The sequence below is a fragment of the Heterocephalus glaber genome, unplaced genomic scaffold (genome assembly GCF_053883595.1).
Source record: "Heterocephalus glaber isolate CG9 unplaced genomic scaffold, H.glaber_assembly_v1.0 deba00000768, whole genome shotgun sequence".
NCBI classification, from domain to species: Eukaryota; Metazoa; Chordata; class Mammalia; order Rodentia; family Bathyergidae; genus Heterocephalus; species Heterocephalus glaber.
In genome coordinates, this window is record NW_028258162.1 from 6,203,961 (window position 1) to 6,225,042 (window position 21,082).

The 21,082-nt window shown below is 36.3% G+C and overlaps 1 protein-coding gene across 8 annotated transcripts in view; it reads left to right on the forward strand.

Annotated features, from left to right (window-relative positions):
* Malrd1 (MAM and LDL receptor class A domain containing 1) overlaps window positions 1–21,082 on the forward strand; it is a 725,534-nt gene that overhangs the window by 635,420 nt on the left and 69,032 nt on the right. The window contains exon 37 of one of the 8 annotated variants that reach the window (XR_015449658.1): window positions 12,783–12,876. The exons of the other annotated variants lie outside the window; for them this stretch is intronic. The gene's annotated coding sequence lies outside the window, so the exon portion shown is untranslated. The remainder of the gene's footprint in view (window positions 1–12,782; window positions 12,877–21,082) is intronic. 8 annotated transcript variants of the gene reach the window in all.

Genomic DNA, 21,082 nt, shown 5'->3' on the forward strand with positions numbered 1-21,082 from the left:
TCTCTTAGAAAATAAGGGCCATACTTTCATAACCTGTAATTACCAGTACCTAATACAGACCTGACATTGGTAGAACTGTTTGAATATTGCACTGACTGAAGAATGAATGAATGAGTGCAAACAAAAAGTTCTAAAATGTCAAGGAAAAGCATCCTTAGTTTCAAATATGATCTCCTACTGAAATATGAGTTCATGGCCTCATACCAATTCCAAATGAACTATTAGGGAATTAGTATGTATGCAACAAGAAGTATGTTAAGTAAAAATATGATGTGCTCATTACACCAAAAAGAAATTACACTAAAAATGTCATTTATTAAAGAAATTACCCTTTGCTACAAACAGAAGAGGGAGCCCTTAAACTAGGAGTATGCAGAACTACTGTGAATCCTTAGCCCTAGCCACAAAATGAAAAGACAAATATAATTTCCATATACACAATGCCACAGTGCAAAAAAATTCAGCTTAGGAATATTTTCTCACCCTTCCCCCTTAAAAGATGCAAAAAAGAAAATAATACAAGAATACTAAATTTAAGTCCAAATTAAATATCATTTAATTAAATGTTGTTTATAAAAGCATTTCAAAATATTTACAAGACACACACACTACCTTAACTGGAAAAATTCAAAATTTCAGTATAAAAATGGACAACAAAATATTAAGAATTAATAGAAATCAGTTGCTCTAATTAATTTATTTCAAGAAAACAATAAAATAACAGAAAGATTGAATTGTACTTTCCCAAGGGAACATATATTTAAATGTAAAAATATTAAGAAATTTTGAACGAAGGCAAGAAAATAACCCATGGAACAAAAATGAGATAAAGTAAAAGTAATCAAGGAGGAAGTAGTTGAAGTAGAAGATAAAGAAAATGCACACTATGGACTTTTTATGGAGGAAACAAAAACAATGGAACAGAAGTCATTCTTAAAACTATAATCCTAGAAAACATTTACAGGAATGGAAAAAGACCTTTATATATTGAAAAAAGCTGTCGAGTTATTTGGAAATTCAATACTAAATCAGTAATTCCAATACACAGCCTAGTAAAAATATTAGAGGCTATGATTTTAAAAACTCTCCTCATCCCCTTGGGGAAAATGACCAAGTAATATATGAGGGCAACAGATTAGGTTGGCATTATACTTTTAAAACAGAAACAGAAAAACCTATTGTGATTATCTTTGAAGTTGTGAAAATATTTTTCACAAAATTAATTGTCCATTCCTAATATTTCTAAGAAGACATTAATTAAAGGTTCTTCCTTAGAATGATACAATATATCTTTCTTACTCCAAAATACTGCCTTTTTAACAGAGAGTCGCAAAAGGCACTTCCAGTAAGATTAGGAACCAAACAAATGTGGTCACTGTTTTCACTGATGTTTCCTATTATTTATTCAATGCCACTTGAGCAGAAATATTTTGCACGAGATGAAAAAAATTATTGTGGTAGAAAACATGGAAAACTCTGGCAAATCATTGGTATAAATTAATTCGAGCAATAAAAACAATGCAGTAAGACTTAAGGATGTGAGTTATGCACACAAAACTTTTGAGGAGAAAAACGGAAAAGAAAGCTCTATTCACAATAACAGCAGGAATTGTTAAAATTTAGAAATAGATGTAATAAAATGAAGGCAAGCTTATGTGATTAAAAGCAACCCCATGGACCAAAACAAGTGAAAAGACATTTCCTTTTCCTGGGTAACTGGCTCAACTTCATAAAGTTGTTAATTCTTTCCAAATTAACCCATAATTTTCAAACAATCTCAGCAAAAACTTACAAGCTCTTTGTGAGAATAAACAATTTGACATTAAGCTGTTATGGAAGATAAAGAATAAAAGCTAGTACACTACTAGAAAATACTGGAAAAGAGCCAATCTATGATGATCATAGTAGCCCTAGTAGCATAAATTGAAAAAAGCTTTTGTTTTCAAAACAATGTGGTAAAGAAATATAAATAGATATTAGAGGCATTTCAGACTACAATAGAGTAAAATGTCTAGAAAAATATCCAAAGGCATATGAAAAATTAGGAAATGAATTGATGACATTTCAAATTGTGAATTTAGATGAATTTTTTTAAAGGGAGAATTGAAGCATCTAGTTAGGTATTTAGATAAAAAATAAAATTAGACCAATAACTCACACCATAGACACATCCACATGCACACACACACACACCCTTCAAGTGGATCAGAGTTCAAAGTAAAACCATGCATATAATGAAGAAATGCACAGTGAATTTGCCTATAATGTAGATATATGAAAAAATCATTTAGTATATAACTCCAACCCAAATGCAATCAGTGACAATATTGATAAAGTTAACTACAACTTTAGTTGAGGGGGGGCTGGGGCTGGGGATTTAGCTCAGTGGTTCCAGCACCTGCCTCACAAGTGCAAGGTCCAGAGTTCTATCCCTGGTACCAAAAAAAAAAGGTATTTTAAAAGCCCTTTCATGGCAAGAAAACAAACCAAAAATAATCAAAGTCCAAAAAATAAATGGCCACCTGAACAAAAATATTTGCATTATACATATCAGAAAAATAATGAATGTCTCTTACACATGAAGAACTATTTTAAAATGCAGGGAATGCCCAAACATTGTAGTGAAAAATGGACACAAGATTTTACTTAAAAATTTATAAAATGATGCTTATGTTAGGATTCTCCAGAGAAACGGAAGCAATAGGATATATATGGAGAGAGAGATATGTAATGTGGGAATTGGCTCTTATAATTATGGAGACTGAGAGCCCTACAATATACAATCTATAAGCTGGAAAAGAGAGAGTGGTATAATTCAACCTGAATTTGAAAGTTGGGGAACCAGTGATGTTACTCCAAGTTCAAGGCCAAAAATCTGAGCACTAAGGGCCACTAGTATAAATTCAAGAGTTTGAAACCCAGAGAACCAAGAACCCTGACGTACAAGAACAAGACAAGATAGATATTGCATTACAAAAGTGAATTCTTTTTTCTTCTACCGTTTCATTCCTTTGGTCCATCAATGGATTGCATGATACCCACCCACACTGGTGAGGATGGATCTTTTTAACTGAGTCTACTGATTTTTTGCCTCTTCTGGAAGCATTCTTATAGGCACAGACAGAAAATAGATTTTAGCCAATGTATCTGGGCATTCTTTATCCCTATTAACACATAACATTAATCATCACAATAGTTAAACATGAAAAAAAGATTTGACTTTTTTCTTAAGGGAAATGCAAGTGAAAACCATACTAAGATGCCATTTCACAGCTTTTGTACAAACAACATGGTACTGGAAGTGCAAACTAGTACAACTCTTACAGAGGTGAATATGGCAATCACTATCAAAACTACATTTTAATTTATTTTTTGACCTAACAATTCCACTTCTAGAATTTTTCTGTTGCTGCAGTTCTACAACTATCAGAATGCACTTCCCCTGGGTAACTTGCTGTAGCATTTTTATAATTTCAAAATATTGGAAACAAAGTGACTTAGTTACTTTTCATGTTGCTGAGACCAAAATACCTGACACCCACAGTTAAAGGAGGACAGGTTTATTGTGGCTCACAATTTGTAGAGGTTTCAGTCAGTATTCGGCTGGCTCCAAGTCAGGGTGGCATGGCAGAGGGGCATCAGAGAGGGGAAAGAGTTCATGGCAGGCAGAAGACAGCAAAGCAAGCAACAATGAGCAGCAAGCCTGCCTCTCTTTACAGTCCATCTAGCCTGTAAGCCTATTGATTGGTTCCACCCACACCCAGGGTGGGACTTCCATTATCCACACCAAGAACTATGCTAATTCCCATCAGGGGACTAATTTAGTGCCATACTCCTTTACTCTCAGTGTCACAGGCCATAGATTCAGCTAGCTCCAAAAAGCCCTACCTATGACCACATGAAGTTCGAGGGAACATTTAGATACAAACCATAGCACAAAGTCAATACCCACATATAGAAAAGTGGTAGAATAGATTATGATACATCGATATAAAAGACTGCAGTAGAAATGTGGAGCTGGGAAGATTGTCTCTTGGGCCAAGTATACCAAACTTTTTCTAGAAAGAGCTAAAATGAAGAAATGTACTTACGGTCATTGGAACTATTCTGTAGCTTTTCTTTCATTTGACACAAATGTTGCAAATAATAACCTAAGGACTGCTGTTGACAGTAATTACATGTCAGGCTGATGCTTGACTTAAGTATTTGATACACCTGTGGCTTTAACAGACCCCCCCCTATAGGGCAGATGATAATAGGTCTGGTTTGACAGTTAAAAATGCGAGACTTGGTGAAATTAAGAAATTTTCCCAGATACAAAGAGCAAGAAAGTGGAAGAATCCAGTTTCCAACCTGATTCACACCTGGATCTCTTGGGTACAATTGACACTTGATTCTTGTGAGATGTTGCCTCTTTGGAATTTGACTAGGTAGTTTATGACTCTAAGGTTGCATAATTCTGAGTGCAGATTTGAGGCAAATGACTTAAAAAACATAAACAGCTAAGCTTTATTTACATTCAGCAGTTTGCAATTCTTGAATGCACTATGAGCTTTTATTCCTATAAGCTTTCATGTTGTCCCTCTTGCCCATTTTACAATTTCCCACCTTAACAACTTGAAAAATTTCAGATTGATTCCTTATGTCTCAAATGACATAAAGTCTCTTCTCTAGAATTTTCCCTGAACTCACAGCCTTGCGAATCATATCTTTTATTCAGTGTACAATAGGACAGCGATAAGACTCTAAAAATGGACCAATTTAAATTTGGATATGAGCTGCACCAATTACTAACTCCATGACTTTGAAAAGTATGGCATTACTTCTTACTAAGGAAGAGGGGAAAAGGACACTTGCAAAGAAACTAACATTCGCTGCCATGATGGAGTTATGAATTGAAAAAAGATTCTGTTTTTGAAATGTATAATTCATAATTTCCTTTCTTAGCTAAGAACATTTTAAGAATTTTGTCTCCATGGAAGGCACTAGTAATCTACTTGCCAATTGCTTATATAACATCTTAATTATCTCCATAGCAACAAGCAATCATTCTTTACAAGGTAGAATACAGAACAAATTATCAAAATGTAAGATCATGCCCTCTGTTGTTATTTTTTTCAAACACAGTTCTCAAGTGCTAAGGATGAAAAAAATAAACTCCTAAAAACACTTCAGCATTGCAAATGAAAATCATTCCAAAGTTTCTCAAAAGTAATTTAAAGAGGCTAGCTTTTAAATATATTTTGTGTCAGTTTGAGAGGGTATGTAGGTATGGTAGTTTTTTTCAAATCCAACACATGGAAGATACAAATTTATATGAAAACAAATATTACCAAAACTGTCATAAAAGTTGAATCAATTCATTAACATAGAATTGTATGTCAAAGATATGATTCCAACCTCCAAAAAATTTGAATATATTTTTTTATTAAAAACCTGAAAACATGGCTATAGTTAACAATATATTATATTCGTGAAAAATGTGAAGAGTGTAATAATTTTCATCACAAAAATGGTAACTGTTTAAGATAATGTCTGCGAATTACCTGAATTCAGAAATTTGACAGTGTGTGCACATCTCAAAACATGCCTCCATATATAATGTATATAGTTTTATTTGTCAATTTAAAAGTCATTTTTTTAAAGAAAGTATTTTTTCTTAACACTAGAAAGAAGAAAAAAGTTTACTAGCACTTAGTTTATTTTATTTGCTCTAGTAGTTTTAACCAAAAGGAAAAGCAAAAAAAGAAGAGCTAAACATATTGGAAAAGAAATACATTTTTGCACATATCAATAGCACAATCTGAAAATAATTCGACCACATTAATAAGTAAGTGCAAAGTGAACCATTTACTTCTTGGTTTTAACCTATCAGAATGACACACACCTGCCCGAAACACATTTAGTGATATCACTGTTTATGAGCCTATAGAAACAGTGGTTTTATTTCACACAGCTTGTGAGAATATAACATTTTTTAAAGGAAATTATACAACATGGAAGAGATAATTTCTAGGAAAGACAAAGTGGTAATGTTCCTTCAGAGTTTTAATTTAAAATATATACTCTCGAATGTGGCAAATACCACCTCGGAATCTGTACTATTAACATATTAATGACAAATATAAATATAAACATTGGATTTTGCTGTGATGCAATATTACCTTATTGAAAAGAAACTTGGGTATTTGTTATAGTCTAATGGAATGCTGTTACATTTTTTTTTATTTTTGGTACCGGGGATCGAACTCAGGACCTTGCGCTTGCAAGGCAGGCACTGGAACTACTGAGCTAAATCCCCGGCCCCTTGCTGTTCCATTTTTAAATGGAAGATATACGTCCTGACATAGAAAGTTTCTCTATTATTAGGTGAACATGCAAATGCCAAAATACCGTGCAAATTAAGATCTCATTTCTGGGAGGCCGAAAGTATGTAATTGTCTGTGTTTGTGAAAACAAAAGGAGCCTGGCAGGGTGGGCAGCAAACAATTGAGCAGAGTTCCTGAGCTCCGGAACTGACTGCCTGGGGAGAAGAAGAAATCCATATTTTAGTTTCCGCAGTTTTGCTATCACTTAGAAAAGCATTTTTAAAATCAGATTTTTACACATAGTTACAATGCATAAAAATGAATAATAGCTCTTCCCGTAAGAAACAGAGACAACTGGCTTCTTTCAGAAGTGTCCTCCCGAAGACTGCGTCTGTCCCTCCGGTTTTTTCCTTCTGTTGTCAGAAAGCATTACACACTTTCTGCCTCAGCCAGAGCCCGGCAAGCCAGACAGATCAGGAATGTGACTGAAGGCCATGCAAGCTAATGCCTCTCACCAAACCCACCAAGTCCTCCTCCCTGCTCCATCTCAGAGCTGGATTCTGCTTTTATCATGTACGTCATGGAAATGAAAAGCACAGTCAGACGGAAGGGATAGATTCCTAATCTCCCTTCTCTGCCCCTTTCCCAGCCAGGCTGCTTCACGATGTGTTTGTAGACTTAGCTGCCACATTGTCTTTAGGTTTCCTCGCTAGCTCTCACTTTCATAGCTGTGGCAATCTGGTGTCTGTACCTCCTGTGTGACTTGTCCGCCCATGGCCAGCATTCTCCAGGGAATGACAGGGCCTGAATTTCCTTCACTGGTCATTGCTGACAGGGTTTTGTGATCCCTGCATTTTCCAAAGGTCTCTGCTATGACCTGACTATTAAGTAGATATTTCTGACCTCTAAGAAGAAAAGTGGTGGGTTATTTCTGGGTCAGTATCTCATGCCAAAGGATTTACTTTAAAAGAGAGAACAACAGATAGCTCTCTATAGTGTAGGAATTGAGTTTTTAAAAGCTACTTCCTTCTCCCATCGTAGAATAGCTGCATGGGAAAATGCTTCCACTTCACCCCACACAGTTTTTACTTTATTGATTTTCCTAGCATGTGCACCTCCACGCTTTAATGGGAGCAGGTGACTGAGAGGGGCATCTTTTAATTCTTTGCCAGGTGACCTGTGTTCCTGTATCCAATGCACTGGATTGAATGGGAGCTGGAGACAGCCCCGGGGCGCTGGGAGACCTGAACTCCTAAGAGAGCTGACACAAAGACGTGCCTCCACCTGAATTTCAGTTTCTCAAACCAGGCTTCCTAGTGTCACTGGAGTGACAGGCCATCCCACTCTCCCCTACCCAGCTTTTCTTCCTGCTCAGCCAGCAGGAGTTTAACTGTGTCAGAGTCCAATCTTTTCTTATGTTGCTAGGTGGCTGATCTCGGCCTTACTGAAGGAAAATCTAGCAAATGAGGTAGAATGTTTTGAACTTCTCCAGCTTACCAGTGGAATGTTGACAGGTCTAAGTAGTCCAGTGCATTTTAATTTTGAAACTTTCCTGTCCTTTGAAAGCCCTGGTTTCTATTTGCCATTGCCCTAGTCTACTAGCTCTCTGCAATTCTGAGATGGAGGGAATACCTTTGTATTCTTCTTTAAAAAAGAAGATTTGATCTCCTTGATTTCACCAGGAGGATGAAAGAGATGATAAAAATGGCTCGTTTCCCCAGGTTCAAGATTAAATTATGATTTTTTTCATGATTCATGGTTAAATTGTTAAACATGCACTTTGCGTATTTAAGAATGCATCTCCTTTGAATTTAGTATTTGGGAATCCAGAATGGAAACATAATATTACTTCCTATAGAAAGTGTTCTTATTTTAGTGCCACTACGATCTTACAATTTTGAGGACTAATGTGGATGCTTTCTGAATATAAGAGAGAATTCTAACCTTGGAAAAAGAACATTGTCTAATAACTACATTTTTCATTTTGTAGATAAAAATTGAAAACCATTCCTTCTTGTTAGGGAATTTGTTTAGTTTGAATAAAAACTACAATAATAGGAAATAAGGCTTTACATACATTACTCTTTTCCACATGTTGGAATTAAGAATAATGTTTTAAGAATTTTCTTCATTACAATGTAAATTATAACATATTGCTTTTTGCTACTGTATATTAATTTTATGGTGCTGAAGGAATACAAGTTATAACATAAAAAGGTGTATACTGATAAATGGTATAAACGTATTTTATATAGTGTACAGTTCGCTAAGTTAAATCACTGTAGTGAACAAATGTATATTCATATTGACAACTATGCCTCTATTTCTTTATTTTTATGACAAAACAGCCTGGCACATACAGCTTCGTTATTCAGTTACTATCAGAGATTTGAAACATCGTGAGGTACAGTGGAAAAAACACTTCACTTGGACTTAGATGATCTGCTTTCTCAATTACATAGCTTAATAATTACATAGCAATGGCAGCCAGGGACCCACAGAAAGAGAATTTATCCTACATGGCTCAAATACACTTTTGTGAAATAGTTTCTTACTTCAGAGAAGACATACCAAGGCTAAAAGGACTTCACGAGACTTCAAGAGACTGGCCCAGTAGCAGCTTCCATCAAAGGAGTAGGGGTAGGGGTCACCAGTTCCCAGTGAAATCTCTTGTGATGGAAGAGCCTTGTATTAGGAGTTATGGTTGGAGAAGGAGGCAGCTGGTGCTGGGTGAGGAAGCCGCAGGAAGCAGTGCAAAACACATTCTAAGTCATCTCTCCTTCTACTCTCCCAGCTCTAGCTGCTCTCTCCCATTGGCCAAACTCAACAGAAAGCCAGCCAATAAGCAGCCTGTACAGGGAAGCCCATCATGGAGGCCTTTCTCCCCCTAGGGCACAGAGTAGGACATGGAAGGGGCTCTGTGCCAGCCTTTTGAGAATGGTAAATCTCATCTCCATCCTAGGTTGTGTGTCAGTGAGGAAGACCATCCCATTTCTAGTCATGAAAATCTGGTAACAGTGGCTTCAAAACCTAGAGGAATAATTATTTTTCTATCATAAAAATTCTGCTGGTAAATGATCACTAAGATCATTCATTTGTTCAAGGATGTTAGACACAAATTCCCGATTCTCCTAACCTTACATGCTGGGCCCAGAACTTTCTTACACCCCTTTCCAGCTAACCCCAAATCAGACAAGCAGAAGCAAACTGGAAGTTTAATCAGAAGTCCCACCCAGCAATTTCCACATATGTCTATTTTCCTCAGAAATACACTGCAACAAGGACTAAAGTGAAGGTTTAAGGTGTAAAGGTCACTACATAGCAGATTATCGAGATTATAGTCTATGAGTTTTAGACCCCTTGTGCTAAGCCAGGAGTTTTGAGTGAGTGGATTTATGAAGATATCTTAGCCCTGCCGAGTCTTATTCCATCCCTCCAGGAAAAAACAAAGTGAAATTGATTTAAAGAGACATTTCAAGAACACTAACCTGTTTTCTCCAGTTAGAAGAGCACACGGGACTAGCACCTGCCATTCACATGAGTTATCTTGAGGTAGATATGAAAAAATCACATTAACAATTGAATCTAAAAATAATATCCTTTTTAAAAGTTTGTTTCAAAAAATCAAAACTACAGTTCTTAAAGGAATCCCACTGAAAAGAGGATAGCATTTGAGAGGGTTGTGAAATATACTGAATTCCTTTTCCATTTTAGGAGAAAATACAGATTTGAATATCTTTGACATTAGTTTGAGAAAGAATTGTAATGAGTATATATTTTAAGATGTAAGGGTTAAGAGCATAGCTCAGTGGCAAAATGCTTGCCTACTATGTGTAACGCCCTGGATTTAATTCTCATCACTATGAAAAATTACCATTGAAGAATAGAAATAAAAAGTATAACTTTCAGTATTAAAAAGAAAAAGAAGGGAGAAGGTAAATTCCAGTCTACAAACCACTAAAAAGAGCAAGAGAAAAATAAAATAAAATAATATTAAACATGAAACAAATATTAAAATCTCAATGATCATAATACATTTTAAATGGATAAAATTACTTGCCTCATGATATGAACTATATTATTAATTCATAAAAATTCAGTTAAATGGTGCTTAAAGAAAAAAGACAAAAAAATTTGATGAGAAAAGATAGATAAAATTGATCAGTACAAAACTGATACATCGGTAAACGAAGTAAAAAAAGCAAAAATTCCTTTAAAATAGGGATGGAAAATAATAGAAAGTGTAACCCTGACCTAAGAGTGGTTGAATAAACCAATCTTTCATGAACTTAAATGTGTAAAACAATTCACCCTTAAAGTAATGTATATAGCAAAAAATTGGTCAAAGTGCAAGAAAAATATATTTGCATGAGTTAAAAAATATATAATTTGCATAGAATAGATGCTTTTAAAATAGGAAATTAATGTTGCTTTTTCAGTAAATTTTCAAAACATCATAAAATTGGTAATTATTTGGGAAATGTAATTACTTATGAAGCAAGAAAAGTAATCACCTTAAATAAATTGATAAAAAATTTTATTTTTATTAATTATTAAATTCAAATGACCATTGAAACCAGGTTATTTTTTCCCAACATTTTAATGTGAAATATGTCATCCATTTAGATAATTGAAGAAAATATATGAGTTGGGCTAACAAATAATTATAAAACAAAGTCCCATATCTGATGATTTCTAAAATTAGCTTTACTAAATTTTCATGAAACAATAATGGCTGTTTTATACCAACTATTTCAGAAAGAAATAAAGGTGGATAAAACATCATACTCATTTTGTGACACAGCATAGCGTTCATATCAACAATAGATAGAGACCAAAGGAAATTTATAACTGTTCTTTCTCATGAACATACATGCAAAATGACAAAGTAAAATATTAGCAGCCCAAATTCACCCATGTTTACCAAATATAGCAAGTTAGAGAGAGGTCTGGCAACTTACCCTGACACTGGATACTAAGTGTACTTGGACCAAAATCAGAGTCAAATGGTAGGGACCAGTGGTCTCTAACTGTATCAGTCACATTGCCAAAATTCTGTTTGAGGAGGGCTAATGTTCTATTCCCTTTATAGAAATAAAAAATGAATTTGCAAACACCCCAGCCCCATGATAGGGTGAATACCTGGAGCTAACTCTGAGTACCAGTATGCAATACTAGAAAGACTTTCAGACTCTAAGAGTTGGAGGTCACTTTCTAAAAAAGGAGCCAAGAACTACCAGAATAACAGCATCTCATGACTGATCTAAGAACTCAGGAAAGAAGACTGAAGCATTAGTGCTAATGCCAAGGGTTTATAAGATAGGTATTTAAATAAAGGCTACAGAGGTCATATGCCAAAGGCCACTTTTTTCTTCCTTATTGGTTTCTCTCCACAGATATGAAAACATGTCAGGTATGTTAAAGGCACTGAGTAATACAAATGAAGATGGGTGTGAAAGAGAGAATGTTGAGAAAGACTGGAAACAAGAGCAAAGTCTATAGGCACACTGTAGTCATCCAAAAGTAAAATGATACTTTCTTAAGGGAGTAATGGAAAATTAACTTTGGAGAAGATTCTAGACCAACACAGTAATGAGTAACTAAGGGGTGATACAGATGAAAAACAAACCAAAACAGTGCAAGCCTTTTCAATAACTCAGAAAATGATGGTATTGTAAAAAACACTTCGACTGTCTAGAAGAAACGCTGCCTTTCAGACAAGAAACCTACTATTCGGTTAAACTACCCAGGAAGCATTCCGGCTAGTTCGGGAATGTTAACCAAGCACTGCTTCTCCAGAGCGAGGGTTTGTTTGCAATTATTATGGCATATTTTTTAGCCTTTGCTCTCAGATTCCAATGAGGTCACCACCCACAAAAGATTGTCTGTGGAAGCTGAGAGTTTGGCAGGACTTCTGGTGAAAGGAAGTCAGACTCAAAACCATAAGCCACAAGTCAGCAAGGAGTTTAACTCCCTTTGTGTCGTGTGGGTGACCAGAGCAACAGGAAGACTGTTCTGTTTTGTTTTTCTTTTCTTTCTAATTGAACCCTAATGACTACTCAATTCTCAAAGTTGGCTTTATTTGGGAAATAAAAAAGGGAACCATCTAGAGCTCCCTAAGACATACAACTAAGCAAAGTAAGAATTAGGAAGTGGGAGTAAGGAATGTTCCAAAAGTTCAGAGACAGGACACATCTCAAATATTTTTTTAAAAGGCGCAAGATTGCTCTCCTTCAGAAAAAAAGACTGTGGAAGAAAAATTGGTCTTTTTACAGTGCTTTTATTTCAGACAGCTCCTCTATCACATCATCTGGGACGAGTCTGCTGTACATAGAAGAAGCTCACAGGTTTAAAAAAAAATTCATGTGCATATTTATCTCTAGAGTTCTGTAAGATGTAGTTATCTCTAAATGCTTTTAAGACACTGGCTGAGATGAAGTTCAAATAAAATAGACACATCTTTCATTTCTGTAGGATTCTCATGATACAAGAATGCCCATCACTCAGAGAACTACCTATTCCTGAAAGCCACCCTTCTTCAGTTCATTGTATGCATGTTGAGAAATAAGTAAGTAACAGTAATGATAACACCTCAAGATTAGAGTTTTATCCACTATAATATTACTAAAGAAGTCATTTAAACCTCAGTGGCCAATTCCTTTAGTGCAAGAGAGCCATTAGCTTATGTTTGCAGTCTCCTTCGTTTTAACTAGTGTGAGAAAGGACAGATATGAGTTATTTTATTGAGAGTGGGAACTAAGTAAGGGAATACAGGACCAGATGTAGTTTGAGGCACCATTAACTAAACCTACAGTGACAGTTGCCTAGAGTCACCATATGGTTTTATGTCTATATATCACGCATACCAAAACATGGGGAAGCTTTTAAGAAGCAGTGATAATGCTGTTGGAGGTTATATCCAGAGCAAAGCTATGCAAATTCATTAAAATTGGTTCAAGTCATCTCTCCTTACCTAAATGCATAGGATTTTTAGCTAATCCCCGTTGACCATGACGCCCACCAAAGGGTAAAGCTTTCATCATATTCTGCAGTTAGCTGTTATCCACTGCAGTCCAGTTGCAGTTCTCAAAGTGTTCTCCAGTCTTGAAAAAGAGGAAGGAGTAAGAGAAGGAAGGATTTTTTGGGGGGATGAATAAATGTCTATGGTATCTTTTAAAAAATGCTAATTGAAACTGAACATTTTTCAGCATTCCTTCCTACCCTAACCACATTCCGTATCTGATCTTTTGTGGAGTCTCCTAGCACCAGGCTATATTTTGGAAAATGTGGTGGCCAACAGTATCTAATCTCATTTGTATCTCTCTGGATCACTGTTCCCCTATGGTTAAAAAGTTCATCTCACTTCAGTTTTTGAACTTAGCTAGTTTCTCCCTTTCCCCTCTCTACAGAATCCATTCATAGTATTAAACACCAAAATAACCAAAAGGCAAACATTACACAATAAATTTTGTGTTTCAAATGAAAAAAAGACAAAAAAGGAATTTATTAGAGTAATAGAGTTCTATCTTTGAAAAAGGTCAGTGCTTTGGGTGTGGTTTGTGTTTTATATCCAATCAAGTCATCTAAAAATTGCTTTCTACCTATATTATCATCATTTTAATGCCATCTGTATTAACCTTTGGAAACCCATTCTTACCAATATTTCAACAGGAAACAATAAATTTAAGTAAGAAAAAAAGACAGTTGTATAAGTTCACTAGTTTTAAAATATCCCAAAGGTGTAGATATATACAGTGGACCCTAGAGTTACAACCAGCCTGACATACAAACAACTTGGGTTATGACTGGAATTTTAGTTTTATGAACAAAGTCTTGAGTTATGACCCAAAGCTGGTCACTTGTGCTTCCAGATGGTCTCAGATGCAGATTTAACCCTTGAAGAGTCCTGGAAGGAACATTATAACATCTTTTCCCGTGTGTGCTTAACTGAAATCCCAGGCTAATGTCTCTCTCAGGACACTGAGATCTGCCTGGAAGAAAGTGTGGCCTAAAATTATACAGGAGAGAGACTTTGAAGGCTGTGCAGAGGAGCCTGAGGCTTCAATTGATCAACTTGAGTTACAGCCAAACCTCAGGAACAAATTGAGTTCATAAGTCAAGGGTTTATTGTATGTATGATGGTGGGTTGTTTTATATGACAGCATATATAGTACAATCAGCTTAAAAACAATGAATAATACATGATGGCCTTCCAGAATTAGTGTCCAAAATCTCCTTCCCCTCAAAAAAGAAATACCATCTTAGATAAAATTAAAGTGAATAACAAATAATACTGACAATATTACAAACTAGACAGAGTACAAAGCAATAATCACGTGTATACTCATGCCCTTTGATCATCAGAAGCTTTGCATGTGCAGTAAAACATGCAGGACTTTGAAATAAAAAGAATCAAATATGGTTCTTGCAAGCAAAAAGCATCCAACCTGAGACAGATTTATAATTTTGTTTTACTTCCCCATACAGTATTGAACTTTGATTAGAACTCTGTTATGTTCTCATTCTTCATTGCATATAGGATCCAAGGTACCGATTCTAGGAAAAGTAAGGCCTTCAAAGAATGATAGAATCATTTTTTTATATTATTGGAGTTAAAAGCTTTATTAGGAGAGAATTAGCATTGTAGTCGTGTGTTATGGCTCGTGTCTAGATGCACCCCCAAGCCTCATACAGTCATAGGTCAGGCTTTTTCAGAGGTGGCTGGATCGAGAGTGTGTGACGCTGGGATTGATTCATGATGCAACTCTAGGATCAAGGACACTAGGATTAAGGAAGTGAGTGGCACCCACCCTAAGTAGTCTGGATAAGATATAAGAAATAGAAAGAGCTGTGGTCGTCTTTTTTTTTGTTGGTTTGGCTACCTTCTGCCCACCATGAACTGTTCTCTTCTGCAATGTCCAAGCAAACTTTGAACCAAATAAACCTTTCCTCCCTCAACTTTGGGTGTTAGGCATTTTTTTCTCAGAAACGAGAAAAGTAACGAAGGCATTGTTTCTCAATTTACTATCAAATGTAAGTTTACTTCTCTCTTATGCAAGCTCATTAGTTGAGTTTTAGTGGTGGTACAAGGGCCCCTGAACTTAACTACAAGTGTATTTTACAAAGAATTTTCCAATCACTAGATTTGATTTCTCCAGAGTTAAATTTTTCATCTTCAACATTCATATATGCTGTGACCCACAGATCTAAACCCTATCCTTTTAATATTGATTATAAGCAGTAAGCTCCAGATAGTAGGAATTAGAGATCCTCTTTAAGTGAAAAAAAATTAATGCTTACTGTTCAACAAAATTAAAACTAATCTTTGTGATTTGAGGAATATTTCCAAAAGGTATTTTCACATGATGTTATTTCAAACTCTACCCCAGAGTTTGTCGAAACTTCCCAACATACTTTGTTTTTAAGGGTTATGTTATGCCAGCAAAATAATTTTTTTTGTCATTTGTCTATGCATTTCCCTAGATTGGCTTGAACTATTATAGAAACAAGATGACAAACTTGACAAGGTAACAGACTTTTCCAGAAAAACTGCTTAATTTTATCGCTCTTGTGTGAAAGTACTTTGTCCTCTCTGATTTTCAAAGGCAGCAAATGGATAAAATTTTAACTTAGACTTTGTGTCTGCTTTTGAAATCCATTCAGTGAAACAAAAATCACAAAGAGCTAAGCCAAGCAGCCAAGAATATTGAATTTCTTTTCTAGTAATTCAGTCTACCTGCATAGTTAGTTGTCCCTCTTCTAGTGCTACTTCCCATTCCTCAGTAAAAGTGAAAAAGAACCTAAAAAAAATATTTAAAAGGCTAGAAATAAATTGACTAGAATGACAGGAGAAAAGCATGAAAATAAATAGATATAAATATGTAAATAAACAACCAATCTGGACAAACCTATTTCTGTGGGAAGATATAACTTTAAATAAATCCGAAAGATCTAAGAATAAAACCATACATGCACAAATTCTGCATAGAAATAAATTCCTCAAGTTCAACTGAGGTAGCATTGCTCTGAGAAGGTAAATTCAAAGTCATATGTCAGATCCTTCAAGTTTGAGAGCCTAAAGTAAAAGAGTTAAAGGTCACTGGCATCCACATATCACTAGAAGAGGGTCCATATGGGTTGTAGATGAGATGGAGAGAGTGAGGGAAAGTTTCTGATTGCTTTCAAGGAAGACTCTCAGATATTTTTATTTCTGTTAGACAGAAGGCCTGGACTCCAAAAGGCTCCTTCTCGGTGAACTTGGTTTTCCATTATGGCTTAATAGTTCTAGTAATTTTGCATTTACTTTAAACCTCCCTCCCTTGCGGATAGCGATGAAGTCCAGTCTGTCTTTTTATCTCCTTTGTATATTCTCTTTTTTGCAAGAAATAAACGTTTCATGCCAACTAGGAAAGTAATTACTAGTACGCTGGTAAAATGCAAGTTGTTTCAGCATACATGAATAGGACTGTGCATATTATTTATTCAGTTGATCAAAGTTAATTAATTATTTGATTAAACTGTCCAATAATTTCAGCATATTTTATGATGAAAGCTTATATTAATTCTGACTTAGAAAGGAAAAATTACCACTCATTCTGACTTCTAACTTTAGCCCCTCAATTTCACTCACAGATCAAATTAAATATTAGATGTTAGAATTTTTTAAATAAAGGCTTATTTCATGTGCAGTATCAGCGTGAGAAATGCCGTGTGCTCTGTCTCCTTTCTTGAGCCATATGTTGCATTGGCCCCTGCATATCTACTCCATGCCCCTCTCTTCCAAGCTGCATGCCTGGGAGGCTGGCCTTTCTGCACAGCATTGACAGGAACCCTTGCCCTCTGGCTTCTCGTGGGATCCAGGCAGCGGGAGAGATCAGAAGGTACTGCTCTTTCCCCTGGTCCTCTCCCTCCTGGGGCTCTGCAGGCTGACCCTGTCCTAACTACAATCTAGAGAGCCCTCCTTGGCCACAGCGCTATCCCATCATTTGTTACTGCCCTGCAACTTTGCCCTCATTCTCCCAAAGCTCCACTTCATAGGCTTTCCTCCCCAACCCAGCGTGACGATGCCATCGCTTTCTTTCCAGAACATTCACTGAATATCCATCTTTGTCAGGTACTTTTCTCATTGCTGAGACAAAATACCCAACACTCAAAGTGAAAGAAGGAAAGGTTTATTTGCTTGCAGTTTGTAGAGTATTCAGTCCATGATCCGCTGGCTCCAAGGCAGAATGACACATGGCTGAGGGCCCTTGCAGAAGAGAAATAATTCATGGCGCCCACATGGTAGCAGAAGCAACAAAGGAATTTAACAGCCTTTGTGCCCCTTTTATCCAGACTAATATGGGTGGGTAGCACTCACACCCTTAATCCTAGTGCCCTTAAACCTAGCGTTGTACCATGACTCTGTCACACACTCTAGATTCAGCCACCTCTGAAAAACCCTCATCTAAGACTTCATGAGGCTTTTGGAGGACATGTAGACAAAAGCCAGAGCTATCTCCCACCACTTGATCTTAAGGAGAGAGAGGAGTCATAAGTAATGCACTATCATTTTAGATCCCTGAGATGGTAAGACATTTCATCATCATTCACTCAAAAGAGACACTGAAGTTGGCATGGAGGCTTCGGAGATACAGGATACAACTACTTTTCCAGTCAGCTTTCTCAGGGAGACTGAGGCACGGGGATCACAAGCTTGAACTCGATCTGGGCAATTTGGCCACTTGGTGAGACCCTCTCTCAAGATAAAAGACATATGCGAAAAGGAGGCTGAGAATTTATGCTTTGGGTTCATTCCCTGGCATGGAAAAAAAAGGGAAATTTGCACCCCAAAATTCTTTGCTTCTGGCCAAGATCATGTGGCATGGTGGGCCATTTTCAGCTTTTATAAGTATATGCTTATCTGAGTTTGATTCCATGCAAGGCAGCAATTAATTCTAAGCAATGAAGTATAGTACCTACTGAGGACTACCTCAGAGATGAATGCTTTCCGAAGAAATTTTACCTCATGATAAAAACTCCTGACACGTCCAGAACACTTGTGTTCATAAATAATATTTCATCTAATAATATAAATGATCTCTGCATTTGAATAGTGTGGGTCGGGAACCATTGTCTCCTTTAAAGAGAAAAACAAATAAAAGAAGATGCTGTCTTCAGATAATGAATTGGAGGATCAGAAATATTTAGTCACTTTTCTATTTGAGAAGCTAGTCATAAGCAAAATTAGAATGCAGATCCCATCTGTCTAAATATAAGCAATATCCTCTTAATAACCCTTATAATTCGCCTCTCAGTTCATAAAAAAAGCTCATAAAGTTATTTATTATGCATGTAGGGTCATTAATAGATCCTTTGAAAATGAGTTATCCATAGGTTATGGTATGTAAGCAATTATTTAGTACTCATTAGAACTTTGAATAAACCATTTATAGTATTAATTCTAATTCAAGGAACTTATCAGGAAATTTTCCTTATTTTGTCATTTTAATGCTATCATTATGTCTTGTAAAATCTTAGACAATGATGTCCGAATTCAGAATACAAGAACCAGTTAGGAGTTGAATTATTTCCTGAACACTTAAATGGTATATTGAACAACAACTTGGGGTTTTTTTTTTTCTTACAAAAATAAATTCTGGTCTCCTCATTTTTTCATTGACTGCCTGCACAATATGTAGCTCATGTAAATGAGGAAAAGAAAAATTTTGCTACATGAAATATGGATACAGTGTTCCTCAAATTCTCTTTTCTCTTAAAAAATATTACAGTGTTCCCTCTCCTGTTTATAGCCCCAGACTCTCGGGAAGTTTGCTCCTGGGTTCATTAGGGAGGCGCGCTCTGTCATGTGGCTGCTGGCTGGCACTGTTAATGGGAAAACTCATTCCACTCTCTCATCCACTACACTGTTTCCAACTTCTGATTAACCAGAGGACCAGAATATTAGTGAAATATAAAATATTTTAGGTTTAAAGTAGGTAATAAGTGGGTTTTGGGATTTTGTTTTGCTTTTGCTAGATTCTTACTTTCTCAATTACAGTGATAAATATTGGTTATCTCTGAAGCACTGGTCCCCCAAACAGTGTCTAGAACTTTGGAGTTTAAAAAGCTACAGTGCTAATAATAATAACTCTTTCATAACGTTGCTCTGTGTATTGAATGCGATAACATTTGTCGTCTTCACTCTGTTTGGAAGTAAAAGGAGAAGACTGCATTTTTTATTGTTGAAAATACAAAAAGTGCCTGATATGTAGTTCTTACCAGAAAAGTTATGAGTGAGCGCTGGTTGAGCACTGAGTGCTAAAAACCCTACAAGAGATGACAGGCAGAGAGAAGAAAGACAGAGATCATCTTTAAGGGCTGGATGAGATTTGAGACATTTCCTAAGGTGACCTGTGTTATTTCTTGTCCTTTCCTCTCCTTTCTTCTTTTTCTTTTAATCTCATTTTGTCTTGTCTTGCTTGTCTTTTTTTTTTTTTCTGACCAAAAGAGCACAGGGCACTAGTAGCAGAAAGAAGCAAATACATTTCCCTAGACCCATCTAGGGATACAGCTCAAAGGGGATCACTGCAACTGTAATAATTTTTGAATCTCTTGCTTTATCAAGGAGAAACTCTCAAAGTGTGTAGTATACACCATCTTATATCTGTATCTTGCTTTATATAACAATGTTTTTCTAGACTCTTTTAGTATACTTAATACTCCAAAACCAGGTGTGCCATTTCAACTGCATTTTATATACTCCTTAGCACACCATTTTTATATCAAACTTTTGCTCTCAAATCAACCTGCAGGAGTCTCATATCCCCCGGCTTCATAGGTATGAATGGCAACTGAGCTTGCTGTAAGCTACTAATATGGGCTGGCTGTCCCCAAGCAAGGATGAATAGGCAGATAAGGTGGCTAGCCATAAACACAGTTAGATATGACAGGAACCACAGTTTAGCCCGGACAAAGTAAAGCAGCCCAAATAAACTAGAGCATGCGGTCATCTAGTTTATATATGGAAATTCTACAAATTTAGTGAGAAAGAAGGGCTTAGCCTATGCTACAGACATCTTATGTAACAAGAGGACTGGAAAGAGATGTGTTAAATGATGTACTTTAATTAGCAGTATAAAATACTTGAACTTTCACGTCCAACTGTAGTAGTTTCTACCTAAGCATAGAGGAGCTGGCCCAAGATGCCCAGTGGATGCCTGAAACTACAGATGATACCAAACAGTCTACTTACTGTTTTTTCCTGTATATACATAGCCATGATAACACTTAACTCATAAAGGAGGCAAGGAGGCAGTGAACAACAGTAGAGCAGTTATAACAATATACTGTAATAGAAGTTATGTAAATGTGGCCTATTTCTCTTTCTCTCTCTCAATGTCTTACTATCAGGTCAGTACCCTTCATCTTGTGGTGGTGTAGAATGATACAGTGCCTGTGTGATGAGATTGAGGGTTATGACAGAGGCATCATGATGTAGTGTTAGGGGACTGTCTCAGCGTTACTTGGACAGAAGCATGGCAGTCCCTTGACAGCCAACCTGACAACTGAGATGCCAGCAACACTACTGAAGGGGTAGGATGTGTGTACAGCAGGGTAGCATAACATTGTATCACACTGCTCAGGAGGCTCAAGAGTTAAAACTCAGGAGTTGTTTGACTTCTAGAATTTCCCATTTAATATTTTTGGAACAAAGTTGACCTCGGGTAAGGGAAACTACAGCTATTGGGTAACTTCTGTATTATGAAGTAATTGACACCAGACTCTGGCAAAAG